This window comes from Cololabis saira, chromosome 4 (assembly GCF_033807715.1).
Source record: "Cololabis saira isolate AMF1-May2022 chromosome 4, fColSai1.1, whole genome shotgun sequence".
Classification (NCBI taxonomy): Eukaryota; Metazoa; Chordata; class Actinopteri; order Beloniformes; family Belonidae; genus Cololabis; species Cololabis saira.
The window spans coordinates 47,411,242-47,428,896 of record NC_084590.1 but is presented as its reverse complement, the minus strand read 5'-3'; the positions used below and the strand labels follow the sequence as shown (position 1 = coordinate 47,428,896).

The 17,655-nt window shown below is 43.1% G+C and overlaps 1 protein-coding gene and 18 non-coding genes across 19 annotated transcripts in view; 18 read left to right on the top strand and 1 right to left on the bottom strand.

Moving 5' to 3' along the window:
- Window positions 1-17,655, bottom strand: part of LOC133442055 (zinc finger protein 664-like) — a 214,491-nt gene that overhangs the window by 130,588 nt on the left and 66,248 nt on the right. The gene's annotated exons all lie outside the window — the stretch shown is intronic.
- On the top strand, window positions 8-80 carry trnak-cuu (transfer RNA lysine (anticodon CUU)). The gene has a single exon. It is a non-coding gene; the product is annotated as a tRNA-Lys (tRNA).
- Window positions 1,430-1,502, top strand: trnak-cuu (transfer RNA lysine (anticodon CUU)). The gene has a single exon. It is a non-coding gene; the product is annotated as a tRNA-Lys (tRNA).
- Window positions 2,294-2,366, top strand: trnak-cuu (transfer RNA lysine (anticodon CUU)). The gene has a single exon. It is a non-coding gene; the product is annotated as a tRNA-Lys (tRNA).
- Window positions 3,356-3,428, top strand: trnak-cuu (transfer RNA lysine (anticodon CUU)). The gene has a single exon. It is a non-coding gene; the product is annotated as a tRNA-Lys (tRNA).
- On the top strand, window positions 4,429-4,501 carry trnak-cuu (transfer RNA lysine (anticodon CUU)). The gene has a single exon. It is a non-coding gene; the product is annotated as a tRNA-Lys (tRNA).
- On the top strand, window positions 5,297-5,369 carry trnak-cuu (transfer RNA lysine (anticodon CUU)). Its single transcript has one exon. It is a non-coding gene; the product is annotated as a tRNA-Lys (tRNA).
- Window positions 6,161-6,233, top strand: trnak-cuu (transfer RNA lysine (anticodon CUU)). Its single transcript has one exon. It is a non-coding gene; the product is annotated as a tRNA-Lys (tRNA).
- trnak-cuu (transfer RNA lysine (anticodon CUU)) lies at window positions 7,223-7,295 on the top strand. Its single transcript has one exon. It is a non-coding gene; the product is annotated as a tRNA-Lys (tRNA).
- trnak-cuu (transfer RNA lysine (anticodon CUU)) lies at window positions 8,091-8,163 on the top strand. Its single transcript has one exon. It is a non-coding gene; the product is annotated as a tRNA-Lys (tRNA).
- trnak-cuu (transfer RNA lysine (anticodon CUU)) lies at window positions 9,153-9,225 on the top strand. The gene has a single exon. It is a non-coding gene; the product is annotated as a tRNA-Lys (tRNA).
- On the top strand, window positions 10,226-10,298 carry trnak-cuu (transfer RNA lysine (anticodon CUU)). Its single transcript has one exon. It is a non-coding gene; the product is annotated as a tRNA-Lys (tRNA).
- trnak-cuu (transfer RNA lysine (anticodon CUU)) lies at window positions 11,094-11,166 on the top strand. Its single transcript has one exon. It is a non-coding gene; the product is annotated as a tRNA-Lys (tRNA).
- trnak-cuu (transfer RNA lysine (anticodon CUU)) lies at window positions 11,958-12,030 on the top strand. Its single transcript has one exon. It is a non-coding gene; the product is annotated as a tRNA-Lys (tRNA).
- trnak-cuu (transfer RNA lysine (anticodon CUU)) lies at window positions 13,020-13,092 on the top strand. Its single transcript has one exon. It is a non-coding gene; the product is annotated as a tRNA-Lys (tRNA).
- On the top strand, window positions 13,888-13,960 carry trnak-cuu (transfer RNA lysine (anticodon CUU)). Its single transcript has one exon. It is a non-coding gene; the product is annotated as a tRNA-Lys (tRNA).
- Window positions 14,950-15,022, top strand: trnak-cuu (transfer RNA lysine (anticodon CUU)). Its single transcript has one exon. It is a non-coding gene; the product is annotated as a tRNA-Lys (tRNA).
- trnak-cuu (transfer RNA lysine (anticodon CUU)) lies at window positions 16,023-16,095 on the top strand. Its single transcript has one exon. It is a non-coding gene; the product is annotated as a tRNA-Lys (tRNA).
- On the top strand, window positions 16,891-16,963 carry trnak-cuu (transfer RNA lysine (anticodon CUU)). Its single transcript has one exon. It is a non-coding gene; the product is annotated as a tRNA-Lys (tRNA).

The following is a 17,655-nucleotide window of genomic DNA, read 5'->3' as shown; positions in this document are numbered from 1 at the left end:
ATCTGAAGCCCGGCTAGCTCAGTCGGTACAGCATGAGACTCTTAATCTCAGGGTCGTGGGTTCGAGCCCCACGTTGGGCGCTGAAGGCACATTTATGAAATTTGTTTGAAGTGTAGAGTCCAGGTTGAAGGCTAGCAGAAAGGAATCACCTCCACTGCTGTTCTGGTCACTGAGATAGATTTTACTCGGTAAGACTGGTGACATCATCAATGACATCACATGTCTAAAGACATTCCAGGGTTAGATTAAATAATTCGTAATTAAAGCTTTTTTAGCAGCCCAACGGCAACTGGTGTGTGGAGGAGTCATTTTCATCCTATTGACCTTTGTTCACTTGTATGTCCATTGTACCAAATAGCTGGTCTCTCCATTGGGGAATTGAACCCTAGAGCATGAGACTCTTAATCTCAGGGTCGTGGGTTCGAGCCCCACGTTGGGCGCTGAAGGCACATCTATGAAATTTGTTTGAAGTGTAGAGTCCAGGTTGAAGGCTAGCAGAAAGGAATCACCTCCACTGCTGTTCTGGTCACTGAGATAGATTTTACTCGGTAAGACTGGTGACATCATCAATGACATCACATGTCTAAAGACATTCCAGGGTTAGATTAAATAATTCGTAATTATGACAATGTTAGTATAGTGGGCAGTATCTGGGCCTGGGGTTCAATTCCCCAATGGAGAGACCAGCTATTTGGTACAATGGACATACAAGTGAACAAAGGTCAATAGGATGAAAATGACTCCTCCACACACCAGTTGCCGTTGGGCTGCTAAAAAAGCTTTAATTGATGAAGTTCTTCTAAAATAAAACTGTGGATGTTCTGTTCACTCGTCAGTCCTGATCCAGAGGTCCAGCCTGTTAGACTCAGACCAGAGACCTTTTGCATTTGCGACAAACCGAATAACCACTACACTACAGAAACTGTGCAACAGGTTATTGATCATGATTCAATTTATTCAATCATTTAGTTTCTATTCCCCCTTAATCTTATACAAAACCATCAAGACAGGTATGTAGAGACATAGATAGTGGGACATTTTGCACTAGCTAGCTATAGGATAGCTTGAGGAGCATAGCAACCTGATAATCGCCAGGTCTACACAGATTTTGACGTAGTCAAGCTGAACTTGAGATGCGCTCCAGTTGTCTCATAATGCCAAGTGGACGAGAGTAGGTGACATCATCACCAGGTAGTTGGCTTCCAACTGCACCAACTCCTAAAAAATGGACACCTCCGAAATAGCCAATTTGTGAGCATCTACAATTGCGAAAAACTAGACAATCACTAGTTTAGTCACATGTTGTCCTTCAACTGTCTGGGTGGTGTCCAGAGGAGTCCAGACAGAAAACTGGTTACTCTGAAACACTGATAAAACCTCACATTATAGGACACTTTTCGATTATTGGTCTCATTTACTAGCATCTGAAGCCCGGCTAGCTCAGTCGGTAGAGCATGAGACTCTTAATCTCAGGGTCGTGGGTTCGAGCCCCACGTTGGGCGCTGAAGGCACATTTATGAAGTTTGTTTGAAGTGTTCCCCAATGGAGAGACCAGCTATTTGGTACAATGGACATACAAGTGAACAAAGGTCAATAGGATGAAAATGACTCCTCCACACACCAGTTGCCGTTGGGCTGCTAAAAAAGCTTTAATTGATGAAGTTCTTCTAAGATAAAACTGTGGATGTTCTGTTCACTCGTCAGTCCTGATCCAGAGGTCCAGCCTGTTAGACTCAGACCAGAGACCTTTTGCATTTGCGACAAACCGAATAACCACTACACTACAGAAACTGTGCAACAGGTTATTGATCATGATTCAATTCATTCAATCATTTAGTTTCTATTCCCCCTTAATCGTATACAAAACCATCAAGACAGGTATGTAGAGACATAGTGGGACATTTTGCACTAGCTAGCTATAGGCTAGCTTGAGGAGCATAGCAACCTGATAATCGCCAGGTCTACACAGATTTTGACGTAGTCAAGCTGAACTTGAGATGCGCTCCAGTTGTCTCATAATGCCAAGTGGACGAGAGTAGGTGACATCATCACCAGGTAGTTGGCTTCCAACTGCACCAACTCCTAAAAAATGGACACCTCCGAAATAGCCAATTTGTGAGCATCTACAATTGCGAAAAACTAGACAATCACTAGTTTAGTCACATGTTGTCCTTCAACTGTCTGGGTGGTGTCCAGAGGAGTCCAGACAGAAAACTGGTTTCTCTGAAACACTGATAAAACCTCACATTATAGGACACTTTTCGATTATTGGTCTCATTTACTAGCATCTGAAGCCCGGCTAGCTCAGTCGGTAGAGCATGAGACTCTTAATCTCAGGGTCGTGGGTTCGAGCCCCACGTTGGGCGCTGAAGGCACATTTATGAAATTTGTTTGAAGTGTAGAGTCCAGGTTGAAGGCTAGCAGAAAGGAATCACCTCCACTGCTGTTCTGGTCACTGAGATAGATTTTACTCGGTAAGACTGGTGACATCATCAATGACATCACATGTCTAAAGACATTCCAGGGTTAGATTAAATAATTCGTAATTATGACAATGTTAGTATAGTGGGCAGTATCTGGGCCTGGGGTTCAATTCCCCAATGGAGAGACCAGCTATTTGGTACAATGGACATACAAGTGAACAAAGGTCAATAGGATGAAAATGACTCCTCCACACACCAGTTGCCGTTGGGCTGCTAAAAAAGCTTTAATTGATGAAGTTCTTCTAAAATAAAACTGTGGATGTTCTGTTCACTCGTCAGTCCTGATCCAGAGGTCCAGCCTGTTAGACTCAGACCAGAGACCTTTTGCATTTGCGACAAACCGAATAACCACTACACTACAGAAACTGTGCAACAGGTTATTGATCATGATTCAATTCATTCAATCATTTAGTTTCTATTCCCCCTTAATCTTATACAAAACCATCAAGACAGGTATGTAGAGACATAGATAGTGGGACATTTTGCACTAGCTAGCTATAGGATAGCTTGAGGAGCATAGCAACCTGATAATCGCCAGGTCTACACAGATTTTGACGTAGTCAAGCTGAACTTGAGATGCGCTCCAGTTGTCTCATAATGCCAAGTGGACGAGAGTAGGTGACATCATCACCAGGTAGTTGGCTTCCAACTGCACCAACTCCTAAAAAATGGACACCTCCGAAATAGCCAATTTGTGAGCATCTACAATTGCGAAAAACTAGACAATCACTAGTTTAGTCACATGTTGTCCTTCAACTGTCTGGGTGGTGTCCAGAGGAGTCCAGACAGAAAACTGGTTACTCTGAAACACTGATAAAACCTCACATTATAGGACACTTTTCGATTATTGGTCTCATTTACTAGCATCTGAAGCCCGGCTAGCTCAGTCGGTAGAGCATGAGACTCTTAATCTCAGGGTCGTGGGTTCGAGCCCCACGTTGGGCGCTGAAGGCACATTTATGAAGTTTTTTTGAAGTGTAGAGTCCAGGTTGAAGGCTAGCAGAAAGGAATCACCTCCACTGCTGTTCTGGTCACTGAGATAGATTTTACTCGGTGAGACTGGTGACATCATCAATGACATCACATGTCTGATGACATTCCAGGGTTAGATTAAATAATTCGTAATTATGACAATGTTAGTATAGTGGGCAGTATCTGGGCCTGGGGTTCAATTCCCCAATGGAGAGACCAGCTATTTGGTACAATGGACATACATGACTGATACAAGTGAACGAAGGTCAATAGGATGAAAATGACTCCTCCACACACCAGTTGCCGTTGGGCTGCTAATAAAGCTTTAATTGATGAAGTTCTTCTAAGATGAAACTGTGGATGTTCTGTTCACTCGTCAGTCCTGATCCAGAGGTCCAGCCTGTTAGACTCAGACCAGAGACCTTTTGCATTTGCGACAAACCGAATAACCACTACACTACAGAAACTGTGCAACAGGTTATTGATCATGATTCAATTCATTCAATCATTTAGTTTCTATTCCCCCTTAATCTTATACAAAACCATCAAGACAGGTATGTAGAGACATAGATAGTGGGACATTTTGCACTAGCTAGCTATAGGATAGCTTGAGGAGCATAGCAACCTGATAATCGCCAGGTCTACACAGATTTTGACGTAGTCAAGCTGAACTTGAGATGCGCTCCAGTTGTCTCATAATGCCAAGTGGACGAGAGTAGGTGACATCATCACCAGGTAGTTGGCTTCCAACTGCACCAACTCCTAAAAAATGGACACCTCCGAAATAGCCAATTTGTGAGCATCTACAATTGCGAAAAACTAGACAATCACTAGTTTAGTCACATGTTGTCCTTCAACTGTCTGGGTGGTGTCCAGAGGAGTCCAGACAGAAAACTGGTTTCTCTGAAACACTGATAAAACCTCACATTATAGGACACTTTTCGATTATTGGTCATATTTACTACCAGCTGAAGCCCGACTAGCTCAGTCGGTAGAGCATGAGACTCTTAATCTCAGGGTCGTGGGTTCGAGCCCCACGTTGGGTGCTGAAGGCACATTTATGAAGTTTGTTTGAAGTGTTCCCCAATGGAGAGACCAGCTATTTGGTACAATGGACATACAAGTGAACAAAGGTCAATAGGATGAAAATGACTCCTCCACACACCAGTTGCTGTTGGGCTGCTAAATAAGCTTTAATTGATGAAGTTCTTCTAAGATGAAACTGTGGATGTTCTGTTCACTCGTCAGTCCTGATCCAGAGGTCCAGCCTGTTAGACTCAGACCAGAGACCTTTTGCATTTGCGACAAACCGAATAACCACTACACTACAGAAACTGTGCAACAGGTTATTGATCATGATTCAATTCATTCAATCATTTAGTTTCTATTCCCCCTTAATCTTATACAAAACCATCAAGACAGGTATGTAGAGACATAGATAGTGGGACATTTTGCACTAGCTAGCTATAGGATAGCTTGAGGAGCATAGCAACCTGATAATCGCCAGGTCTACACAGATTTTGACGTAGTCAAGCTGAACTTGAGATGCGCTCCAGTTGTCTCATAATGCAAAGTGGACGAGAGTAGGTGACATCATCACCAGGTAGTTGGCTTCCAACTGCACCAACTCCTAAAAAATGGACACCTCCGAAATAGCCAATTTGTGAGCATCTACAATTGCGAAAAACTAGACAATCACTAGTTTAGTCACATGTTGTCCTTCAACTGTCTGGGTGGTGTCCAGAGGAGTCCAGACAGAAAACTGGTTTCTCTGAAACACTGATAAAACCTCACATTATAGGACACTTTTCGATTATTGGTCTCATTTACTAGCATCTGAAGCCCGGCTAGCTCAGTCGGTAGAGCATGAGACTCTTAATCTCAGGGTCGTGGGTTCGAGCCCCACGTTGGGCGCTGAAGGCACATTTATGAAGTTTGTTTGAAGTGTTCCCCAATGGAGAGACCAGCTATTTGGTACAATGGACATACAAGTGAACAAAGGTCAATAGGATGAAAATGACTCCTCCACACACCAGTTGCCGTTGGGCTGCTAAAAAAGCTTTAATTGATGAAGTTCTTCTAAGATAAAACTGTGGATGTTCTGTTCACTCGTCAGTCCTGATCCAGAGGTCCAGCCTGTTAGACTCAGACCAGAGACCTTTTGCATTTGCGACAAACCGAATAACCACTACACTACAGAAACTGTGCAACAGGTTATTGATCATGATTCAATTCATTCAATCATTTAGTTTCTATTCCCCCTTAATCGTATACAAAACCATCAAGACAGGTATGTAGAGACATAGTGGGACATTTTGCACTAGCTAGCTATAGGCTAGCTTGAGGAGCATAGCAACCTGATAATCGCCAGGTCTACACAGATTTTGACGTAGTCAAGCTGAACTTGAGATGCGCTCCAGTTGTCTCATAATGCCAAGTGGACGAGAGTAGGTGACATCATCACCAGGTAGTTGGCTTCCAACTGCACCAACTCCTAAAAAATGGACACCTCCGAAATAGCCAATTTGTGAGCATCTACAATTGCGAAAAACTAGACAATCACTAGTTTAGTCACATGTTGTCCTTCAACTGTCTGGGTGGTGTCCAGAGGAGTCCAGACAGAAAACTGGTTTCTCTGAAACACTGATAAAACCTCACATTATAGGACACTTTTCGATTATTGGTCTCATTTACTAGCATCTGAAGCCCGGCTAGCTCAGTCGGTAGAGCATGAGACTCTTAATCTCAGGGTCGTGGGTTCGAGCCCCACGTTGGGCGCTGAAGGCACATTTATGAAATTTGTTTGAAGTGTAGAGTCCAGGTTGAAGGCTAGCAGAAAGGAATCACCTCCACTGCTGTTCTGGTCACTGAGATAGATTTTACTCGGTAAGACTGGTGACATCATCAATGACATCACATGTCTAAAGACATTCCAGGGTTAGATTAAATAATTCGTAATTATGACAATGTTAGTATAGTGGGCAGTATCTGGGCCTGGGGTTCAATTCCCCAATGGAGAGACCAGCTATTTGGTACAATGGACATACAAGTGAACAAAGTTCAATAGGATGAAAATGACTCCTCCACACACCAGTTGCCGTTGGGCTGCTAAAAAAGCTTTAATTGATGAAGTTCTTCTAAAATAAAACTGTGGATGTTCTGTTCACTCGTCAGTCCTGATCCAGAGGTCCAGCCTGTTAGACTCAGACCAGAGACCTTTTGCATTTGCGACAAACCGAATAACCACTACACTACAGAAACTGTGCAACAGGTTATTGATCATGATTCAATTCATTCAATCATTTAGTTTCTATTCCCCCTTAATCTTATACAAAACCATCAAGACAGGTATGTAGAGACATAGATAGTGGGACATTTTGCACTAGCTAGCTATAGGATAGCTTGAGGAGCATAGCAACCTGATAATCGCCAGGTCTACACAGATTTTGACGTAGTCAAGCTGAACTTGAGATGCGCTCCAGTTGTCTCATAATGCCAAGTGGACGAGAGTAGGTGACATCATCACCAGGTAGTTGGCTTCCAACTGCACCAACTCCTAAAAAATGGACACCTCCGAAATAGCCAATTTGTGAGCATCTACAATTGCGAAAAACTAGACAATCACTAGTTTAGTCACATGTTGTCCTTCAACTGTCTGGGTGGTGTCCAGAGGAGTCCAGACAGAAAACTGGTTACTCTGAAACACTGATAAAACCTCACATTATAGGACACTTTTCGATTATTGGTCTCATTTACTAGCATCTGAAGCCCGGCTAGCTCAGTCGGTAGAGCATGAGACTCTTAATCTCAGGGTCGTGGGTTCGAGCCCCACGTTGGGCGCTGAAGGCACATTTATGAAGTTTGTTTGAAGTGTTCCCCAATGGAGAGACCAGCTATTTGGTACAATGGACATACAAGTGAACAAAGGTCAATAGGATGAAAATGACTCCTCCACACACCAGTTGCCGTTGGGCTGCTAAAAAAGCTTTAATTGATGAAGTTCTTCTAAGATGAAACTGTGGATGTTCTGTTCACTCGTCAGTCCTGATCCAGAGGTCCAGCCTGTTAGACTCAGACCAGAGACCTTTTGCATTTGCGACAAACCGAATAACCACTACACTACAGAAACTGTGCAACAGGTTATTGATCATGATTCAATTCATTCAATCATTTAGTTTCTATTCCCCCTTAATCTTATACAAAACCATCAAGACAGGTATGTAGAGACATAGATAGTGGGACATTTTGCACTAGCTAGCTATAGGATAGCTTGAGGAGCATAGCAACCTGATAATCGCCAGGTCTACACAGATTTTGACGTAGTCAAGCTGAACTTGAGATGCGCTCCAGTTGTCTCATAATGCCAAGTGGACGAGAGTAGGTGACATCATCACCAGGTAGTTGGCTTCCAACTGCACCAACTCCTAAAAAATGGACACCTCCGAAATAGCCAATTTGTGAGCATCTACAATTGCGAAAAACTAGACAATCACTAGTTTAGTCACATGTTGTCCTTCAACTGTCTGGGTGGTGTCCAGAGGAGTCCAGACAGAAAACTGGTTACTCTGAAACACTGATAAAACCTCACATTATAGGACACTTTTCGATTATTGGTCTCATTTACTAGCATCTGAAGCCCGGCTAGCTCAGTCGGTAGAGCATGAGACTCTTAATCTCAGGGTCGTGGGTTCGAGCCCCACGTTGGGCGCTGAAGGCACATTTATGAAATTTGTTTGAAGTGTAGAGTCCAGGTTGAAGGCTAGCAGAAAGGAATCACCTCCACTGCTGTTCTGGTCACTGAGATAGATTTTACTCGGTAAGACTGGTGACATCATCAATGACATCACATGTCTAAAGACATTCCAGGGTTAGATTAAATAATTCGTAATTATGACAATGTTAGTATAGTGGGCAGTATCTGGGCCTGGGGTTCAATTCCCCAATGGAGAGACCAGCTATTTGGTACAATGGACATACAAGTGAACAAAGGTCAATAGGATGAAAATGACTCCTCCACACACCAGTTGCCGTTGGGCTGCTAAAAAAGCTTTAATTGATGAAGTTCTTCTAAAATAAAACTGTGGATGTTCTGTTCACTCGTCAGTCCTGATCCAGAGGTCCAGCCTGTTAGACTCAGACCAGAGACCTTTTGCATTTGCGACAAACCGAATAACCACTACACTACAGAAACTGTGCAACAGGTTATTGATCATGATTCAATTCATTCAATCATTTAGTTTCTATTCCCCCTTAATCTTATACAAAACCATCAAGACAGGTATGTAGAGACATAGATAGTGGGACATTTTGCACTAGCTAGCTATAGGATAGCTTGAGGAGCATAGCAACCTGATAATCGCCAGGTCTACACAGATTTTGACGTAGTCAAGCTGAACTTGAGATGCGCTCCAGTTGTCTCATAATGCCAAGTGGACGAGAGTAGGTGACATCATCACCAGGTAGTTGGCTTCCAACTGCACCAACTCCTAAAAAATGGACACCTCCGAAATAGCCAATTTGTGAGCATCTACAATTGCGAAAAACTAGACAATCACTAGTTTAGTCACATGTTGTCCTTCAACTGTCTGGGTGGTGTCCAGAGGAGTCCAGACAGAAAACTGGTTACTCTGAAACACTGATAAAACCTCACATTATAGGACACTTTTCGATTATTGGTCTCATTTACTAGCATCTGAAGCCCGGCTAGCTCAGTCGGTAGAGCATGAGACTCTTAATCTCAGGGTCGTGGGTTCGAGCCCCACGTTGGGCGCTGAAGGCACATTTATGAAGTTTTTTTGAAGTGTAGAGTCCAGGTTGAAGGCTAGCAGAAAGGAATCACCTCCACTGCTGTTCTGGTCACTGAGATAGATTTTACTCGGTGAGACTGGTGACATCATCAATGACATCACATGTCTGATGACATTCCAGGGTTAGATTAAATAATTCGTAATTATGACAATGTTAGTATAGTGGGCAGTATCTGGGCCTGGGGTTCAATTCCCCAATGGAGAGACCAGCTATTTGGTACAATGGACATACATGACTGATACAAGTGAACGAAGGTCAATAGGATGAAAATGACTCCTCCACACACCAGTTGCCGTTGGGCTGCTAATAAAGCTTTAATTGATGAAGTTCTTCTAAGATGAAACTGTGGATGTTCTGTTCACTCGTCAGTCCTGATCCAGAGGTCCAGCCTGTTAGACTCAGACCAGAGACCTTTTGCATTTGCGACAAACCGAATAACCACTACACTACAGAAACTGTGCAACAGGTTATTGATCATGATTCAATTCATTCAATCATTTAGTTTCTATTCCCCCTTAATCTTATACAAAACCATCAAGACAGGTATGTAGAGACATAGATAGTGGGACATTTTGCACTAGCTAGCTATAGGATAGCTTGAGGAGCATAGCAACCTGATAATCGCCAGGTCTACACAGATTTTGACGTAGTCAAGCTGAACTTGAGATGCGCTCCAGTTGTCTCATAATGCCAAGTGGACGAGAGTAGGTGACATCATCACCAGGTAGTTGGCTTCCAACTGCACCAACTCCTAAAAAATGGACACCTCCGAAATAGCCAATTTGTGAGCATCTACAATTGCGAAAAACTAGACAATCACTAGTTTAGTCACATGTTGTCCTTCAACTGTCTGGGTGGTGTCCAGAGGAGTCCAGACAGAAAACTGGTTTCTCTGAAACACTGATAAAACCTCACATTATAGGACACTTTTCGATTATTGGTCATATTTACTACCAGCTGAAGCCCGACTAGCTCAGTCGGTAGAGCATGAGACTCTTAATCTCAGGGTCGTGGGTTCGAGCCCCACGTTGGGTGCTGAAGGCACATTTATGAAGTTTGCTTGAAGTGTTCCCCAATGGAGAGACCAGCTATTTGGTACAATGGACATACAAGTGAACAAAGGTCAATAGGATGAAAATGACTCCTCCACACACCAGTTGCTGTTGGGCTGCTAAATAAGCTTTAATTGATGAAGTTCTTCTAAGATGAAACTGTGGATGTTCTGTTCACTCGTCAGTCCTGATCCAGAGGTCCAGCCTGTTAGACTCAGACCAGAGACCTTTTGCATTTGCGACAAACCGAATAACCACTACACTACAGAAACTGTGCAACAGGTTATTGATCATGATTCAATTCATTCAATCATTTAGTTTCTATTCCCCCTTAATCTTATACAAAACCATCAAGACAGGTATGTAGAGACATAGATAGTGGGACATTTTGCACTAGCTAGCTATAGGATAGCTTGAGGAGCATAGCAACCTGATAATCGCCAGGTCTACACAGATTTTGACGTAGTCAAGCTGAACTTGAGATGCGCTCCAGTTGTCTCATAATGCAAAGTGGACGAGAGTAGGTGACATCATCACCAGGTAGTTGGCTTCCAACTGCACCAACTCCTAAAAAATGGACACCTCCGAAATAGCCAATTTGTGAGCATCTACAATTGCGAAAAACTAGACAATCACTAGTTTAGTCACATGTTGTCCTTCAACTGTCTGGGTGGTGTCCAGAGGAGTCCAGACAGAAAACTGGTTTCTCTGAAACACTGATAAAACCTCACATTATAGGACACTTTTCGATTATTGGTCTCATTTACTAGCATCTGAAGCCCGGCTAGCTCAGTCGGTAGAGCATGAGACTCTTAATCTCAGGGTCGTGGGTTCGAGCCCCACGTTGGGCGCTGAAGGCACATTTATGAAGTTTGTTTGAAGTGTTCCCCAATGGAGAGACCAGCTATTTGGTACAATGGACATACAAGTGAACAAAGGTCAATAGGATGAAAATGACTCCTCCACACACCAGTTGCCGTTGGGCTGCTAAAAAAGCTTTAATTGATGAAGTTCTTCTAAGATAAAACTGTGGATGTTCTGTTCACTCGTCAGTCCTGATCCAGAGGTCCAGCCTGTTAGACTCAGACCAGAGACCTTTTGCATTTGCGACAAACCGAATAACCACTACACTACAGAAACTGTGCAACAGGTTATTGATCATGATTCAATTCATTCAATCATTTAGTTTCTATTCCCCCTTAATCGTATACAAAACCATCAAGACAGGTATGTAGAGACATAGTGGGACATTTTGCACTAGCTAGCTATAGGCTAGCTTGAGGAGCATAGCAACCTGATAATCGCCAGGTCTACACAGATTTTGACGTAGTCAAGCTGAACTTGAGATGCGCTCCAGTTGTCTCATAATGCCAAGTGGACGAGAGTAGGTGACATCATCACCAGGTAGTTGGCTTCCAACTGCACCAACTCCTAAAAAATGGACACCTCCGAAATAGCCAATTTGTGAGCATCTACAATTGCGAAAAACTAGACAATCACTAGTTTAGTCACATGTTGTCCTTCAACTGTCTGGGTGGTGTCCAGAGGAGTCCAGACAGAAAACTGGTTTCTCTGAAACACTGATAAAACCTCACATTATAGGACACTTTTCGATTATTGGTCTCATTTACTAGCATCTGAAGCCCGGCTAGCTCAGTCGGTAGAGCATGAGACTCTTAATCTCAGGGTCGTGGGTTCGAGCCCCACGTTGGGCGCTGAAGGCACATTTATGAAATTTGTTTGAAGTGTAGAGTCCAGGTTGAAGGCTAGCAGAAAGGAATCACCTCCACTGCTGTTCTGGTCACTGAGATAGATTTTACTCGGTAAGACTGGTGACATCATCAATGACATCACATGTCTAAAGACATTCCAGGGTTAGATTAAATAATTCGTAATTATGACAATGTTAGTATAGTGGGCAGTATCTGGGCCTGGGGTTCAATTCCCCAATGGAGAGACCAGCTATTTGGTACAATGGACATACAAGTGAACAAAGTTCAATAGGATGAAAATGACTCCTCCACACACCAGTTGCCGTTGGGCTGCTAAAAAAGCTTTAATTGATGAAGTTCTTCTAAAATAAAACTGTGGATGTTCTGTTCACTCGTCAGTCCTGATCCAGAGGTCCAGCCTGTTAGACTCAGACCAGAGACCTTTTGCATTTGCGACAAACCGAATAACCACTACACTACAGAAACTGTGCAACAGGTTATTGATCATGATTCAATTCATTCAATCATTTAGTTTCTATTCCCCCTTAATCTTATACAAAACCATCAAGACAGGTATGTAGAGACATAGATAGTGGGACATTTTGCACTAGCTAGCTATAGGATAGCTTGAGGAGCATAGCAACCTGATAATCGCCAGGTCTACACAGATTTTGACGTAGTCAAGCTGAACTTGAGATGCGCTCCAGTTGTCTCATAATGCCAAGTGGACGAGAGTAGGTGACATCATCACCAGGTAGTTGGCTTCCAACTGCACCAACTCCTAAAAAATGGACACCTCCGAAATAGCCAATTTGTGAGCATCTACAATTGCGAAAAACTAGACAATCACTAGTTTAGTCACATGTTGTCCTTCAACTGTCTGGGTGGTGTCCAGAGGAGTCCAGACAGAAAACTGGTTACTCTGAAACACTGATAAAACCTCACATTATAGGACACTTTTCGATTATTGGTCTCATTTACTAGCATCTGAAGCCCGGCTAGCTCAGTCGGTAGAGCATGAGACTCTTAATCTCAGGGTCGTGGGTTCGAGCCCCACGTTGGGCGCTGAAGGCACATTTATGAAGTTTGTTTGAAGTGTTCCCCAATGGAGAGACCAGCTATTTGGTACAATGGACATACAAGTGAACAAAGGTCAATAGGATGAAAATGACTCCTCCACACACCAGTTGCCGTTGGGCTGCTAAAAAAGCTTTAATTGATGAAGTTCTTCTAAGATGAAACTGTGGATGTTCTGTTCACTCGTCAGTCCTGATCCAGAGGTCCAGCCTGTTAGACTCAGACCAGAGACCTTTTGCATTTGCGACAAACCGAATAACCACTACACTACAGAAACTGTGCAACAGGTTATTGATCATGATTCAATTCATTCAATCATTTAGTTTCTATTCCCCCTTAATCTTATACAAAACCATCAAGACAGGTATGTAGAGACATAGATAGTGGGACATTTTGCACTAGCTAGCTATAGGATAGCTTGAGGAGCATAGCAACCTGATAATCGCCAGGTCTACACAGATTTTGACGTAGTCAAGCTGAACTTGAGATGCGCTCCAGTTGTCTCATAATGCCAAGTGGACGAGAGTAGGTGACATCATCACCAGGTAGTTGGCTTCCAACTGCACCAACTCCTAAAAAATGGACACCTCCGAAATAGCCAATTTGTGAGCATCTACAATTGCGAAAAACTAGACAATCACTAGTTTAGTCACATGTTGTCCTTCAACTGTCTGGGTGGTGTCCAGAGGAGTCCAGACAGAAAACTGGTTACTCTGAAACACTGATAAAACCTCACATTATAGGACACTTTTCGATTATTGGTCTCATTTACTAGCATCTGAAGCCCGGCTAGCTCAGTCGGTAGAGCATGAGACTCTTAATCTCAGGGTCGTGGGTTCGAGCCCCACGTTGGGCGCTGAAGGCACATTTATGAAATTTGTTTGAAGTGTAGAGTCCAGGTTGAAGGCTAGCAGAAAGGAATCACCTCCACTGCTGTTCTGGTCACTGAGATAGATTTTACTCGGTAAGACTGGTGACATCATCAATGACATCACATGTCTAAAGACATTCCAGGGTTAGATTAAATAATTCGTAATTATGACAATGTTAGTATAGTGGGCAGTATCTGGGCCTGGGGTTCAATTCCCCAATGGAGAGACCAGCTATTTGGTACAATGGACATACAAGTGAACAAAGGTCAATAGGATGAAAATGACTCCTCCACACACCAGTTGCCGTTGGGCTGCTAAAAAAGCTTTAATTGATGAAGTTCTTCTAAAATAAAACTGTGGATGTTCTGTTCACTCGTCAGTCCTGATCCAGAGGTCCAGCCTGTTAGACTCAGACCAGAGACCTTTTGCATTTGCGACAAACCGAATAACCACTACACTACAGAAACTGTGCAACAGGTTATTGATCATGATTCAATTCATTCAATCATTTAGTTTCTATTCCCCCTTAATCTTATACAAAACCATCAAGACAGGTATGTAGAGACATAGATAGTGGGACATTTTGCACTAGCTAGCTATAGGATAGCTTGAGGAGCATAGCAACCTGATAATCGCCAGGTCTACACAGATTTTGACGTAGTCAAGCTGAACTTGAGATGCGCTCCAGTTGTCTCATAATGCCAAGTGGACGAGAGTAGGTGACATCATCACCAGGTAGTTGGCTTCCAACTGCACCAACTCCTAAAAAATGGACACCTCCGAAATAGCCAATTTGTGAGCATCTACAATTGCGAAAAACTAGACAATCACTAGTTTAGTCACATGTTGTCCTTCAACTGTCTGGGTGGTGTCCAGAGGAGTCCAGACAGAAAACTGGTTACTCTGAAACACTGATAAAACCTCACATTATAGGACACTTTTCGATTATTGGTCTCATTTACTAGCATCTGAAGCCCGGCTAGCTCAGTCGGTAGAGCATGAGACTCTTAATCTCAGGGTCGTGGGTTCGAGCCCCACGTTGGGCGCTGAAGGCACATTTATGAAGTTTTTTTGAAGTGTAGAGTCCAGGTTGAAGGCTAGCAGAAAGGAATCACCTCCACTGCTGTTCTGGTCACTGAGATAGATTTTACTCGGTGAGACTGGTGACATCATCAATGACATCACATGTCTGATGACATTCCAGGGTTAGATTAAATAATTCGTAATTATGACAATGTTAGTATAGTGGGCAGTATCTGGGCCTGGGGTTCAATTCCCCAATGGAGAGACCAGCTATTTGGTACAATGGACATACATGACTGATACAAGTGAACGAAGGTCAATAGGATGAAAATGACTCCTCCACACACCAGTTGCCGTTGGGCTGCTAATAAAGCTTTAATTGATGAAGTTCTTCTAAGATGAAACTGTGGATGTTCTGTTCACTCGTCAGTCCTGATCCAGAGGTCCAGCCTGTTAGACTCAGACCAGAGACCTTTTGCATTTGCGACAAACCGAATAACCACTACACTACAGAAACTGTGCAACAGGTTATTGATCATGATTCAATTCATTCAATCATTTAGTTTCTATTCCCCCTTAATCTTATACAAAACCATCAAGACAGGTATGTAGAGACATAGATAGTGGGACATTTTGCACTAGCTAGCTATAGGATAGCTTGAGGAGCATAGCAACCTGATAATCGCCAGGTCTACACAGATTTTGACGTAGTCAAGCTGAACTTGAGATGCGCTCCAGTTGTCTCATAATGCCAAGTGGACGAGAGTAGGTGACATCATCACCAGGTAGTTGGCTTCCAACTGCACCAACTCCTAAAAAATGGACACCTCCGAAATAGCCAATTTGTGAGCATCTACAATTGCGAAAAACTAGACAATCACTAGTTTAGTCACATGTTGTCCTTCAACTGTCTGGGTGGTGTCCAGAGGAGTCCAGACAGAAAACTGGTTTCTCTGAAACACTGATAAAACCTCACATTATAGGACACTTTTCGATTATTGGTCATATTTACTACCAGCTGAAGCCCGACTAGCTCAGTCGGTAGAGCATGAGACTCTTAATCTCAGGGTCGTGGGTTCGAGCCCCACGTTGGGTGCTGAAGGCACATTTATGAAGTTTGCTTGAAGTGTTCCCCAATGGAGAGACCAGCTATTTGGTACAATGGACATACAAGTGAACAAAGGTCAATAGGATGAAAATGACTCCTCCACACACCAGTTGCTGTTGGGCTGCTAAATAAGCTTTAATTGATGAAGTTCTTCTAAGATGAAACTGTGGATGTTCTGTTCACTCGTCAGTCCTGATCCAGAGGTCCAGCCTGTTAGACTCAGACCAGAGACCTTTTGCATTTGCGACAAACCGAATAACCACTACACTACAGAAACTGTGCAACAGGTTATTGATCATGATTCAATTCATTCAATCATTTAGTTTCTATTCCCCCTTAATCTTATACAAAACCATCAAGACAGGTATGTAGAGACATAGATAGTGGGACATTTTGCACTAGCTAGCTATAGGATAGCTTGAGGAGCATAGCAACCTGATAATCGCCAGGTCTACACAGATTTTGACGTAGTCAAGCTGAACTTGAGATGCGCTCCAGTTGTCTCATAATGCAAAGTGGACGAGAGTAGGTGACATCATCACCAGGTAGTTGGCTTCCAACTGCACCAACTCCTAAAAAATGGACACCTCCGAAATAGCCAATTTGTGAGCATCTACAATTGCGAAAAACTAGACAATCACTAGTTTAGTCACATGTTGTCCTTCAACTGTCTGGGTGGTGTCCAGAGGAGTCCAGACAGAAAACTGGTTTCTCTGAAACACTGATAAAACCTCACATTATAGGACACTTTTCGATTATTGGTCTCATTTACTAGCATCTGAAGCCCGGCTAGCTCAGTCGGTAGAGCATGAGACTCTTAATCTCAGGGTCGTGGGTTCGAGCCCCACGTTGGGCGCTGAAGGCACATTTATGAAGTTTGTTTGAAGTGTTCCCCAATGGAGAGACCAGCTATTTGGTACAATGGACATACAAGTGAACAAAGGTCAATAGGATGAAAATGACTCCTCCACACACCAGTTGCCGTTGGGCTGCTAAAAAAGCTTTAATTGATGAAGTTCTTCTAAGATAAAACTGTGGATGTTCTGTTCACTCGTCAGTCCTGATCCAGAGGTCCAGCCTGTTAGACTCAGACCAGAGACCTTTTGCATTTGCGACAAACCGAATAACCACTACACTACAGAAACTGTGCAACAGGTTATTGATCATGATTCAATTCATTCAATCATTTAGTTTCTATTCCCCCTTAATCGTATACAAAACCATCAAGACAGGTATGTAGAGACATAGTGGGACATTTTGCACTAGCTAGCTATAGGCTAGCTTGAGGAGCATAGCAACCTGATAATCGCCAGGTCTACACAGATTTTGACGTAGTCAAGCTGAACTTGAGATGCGCTCCAGTTGTCTCATAATGCCAAGTGGACGAGAGTAGGTGACATCATCACCAGGTAGTTGGCTTCCAACTGCACCAACTCCTAAAAAATGGACACCTCCGAAATAGCCAATTTGTGAGCATCTACAATTGCGAAAAACTAGACAATCACTAGTTTAGTCACATGTTGTCCTTCAACTGTCTGGGTGGTGTCC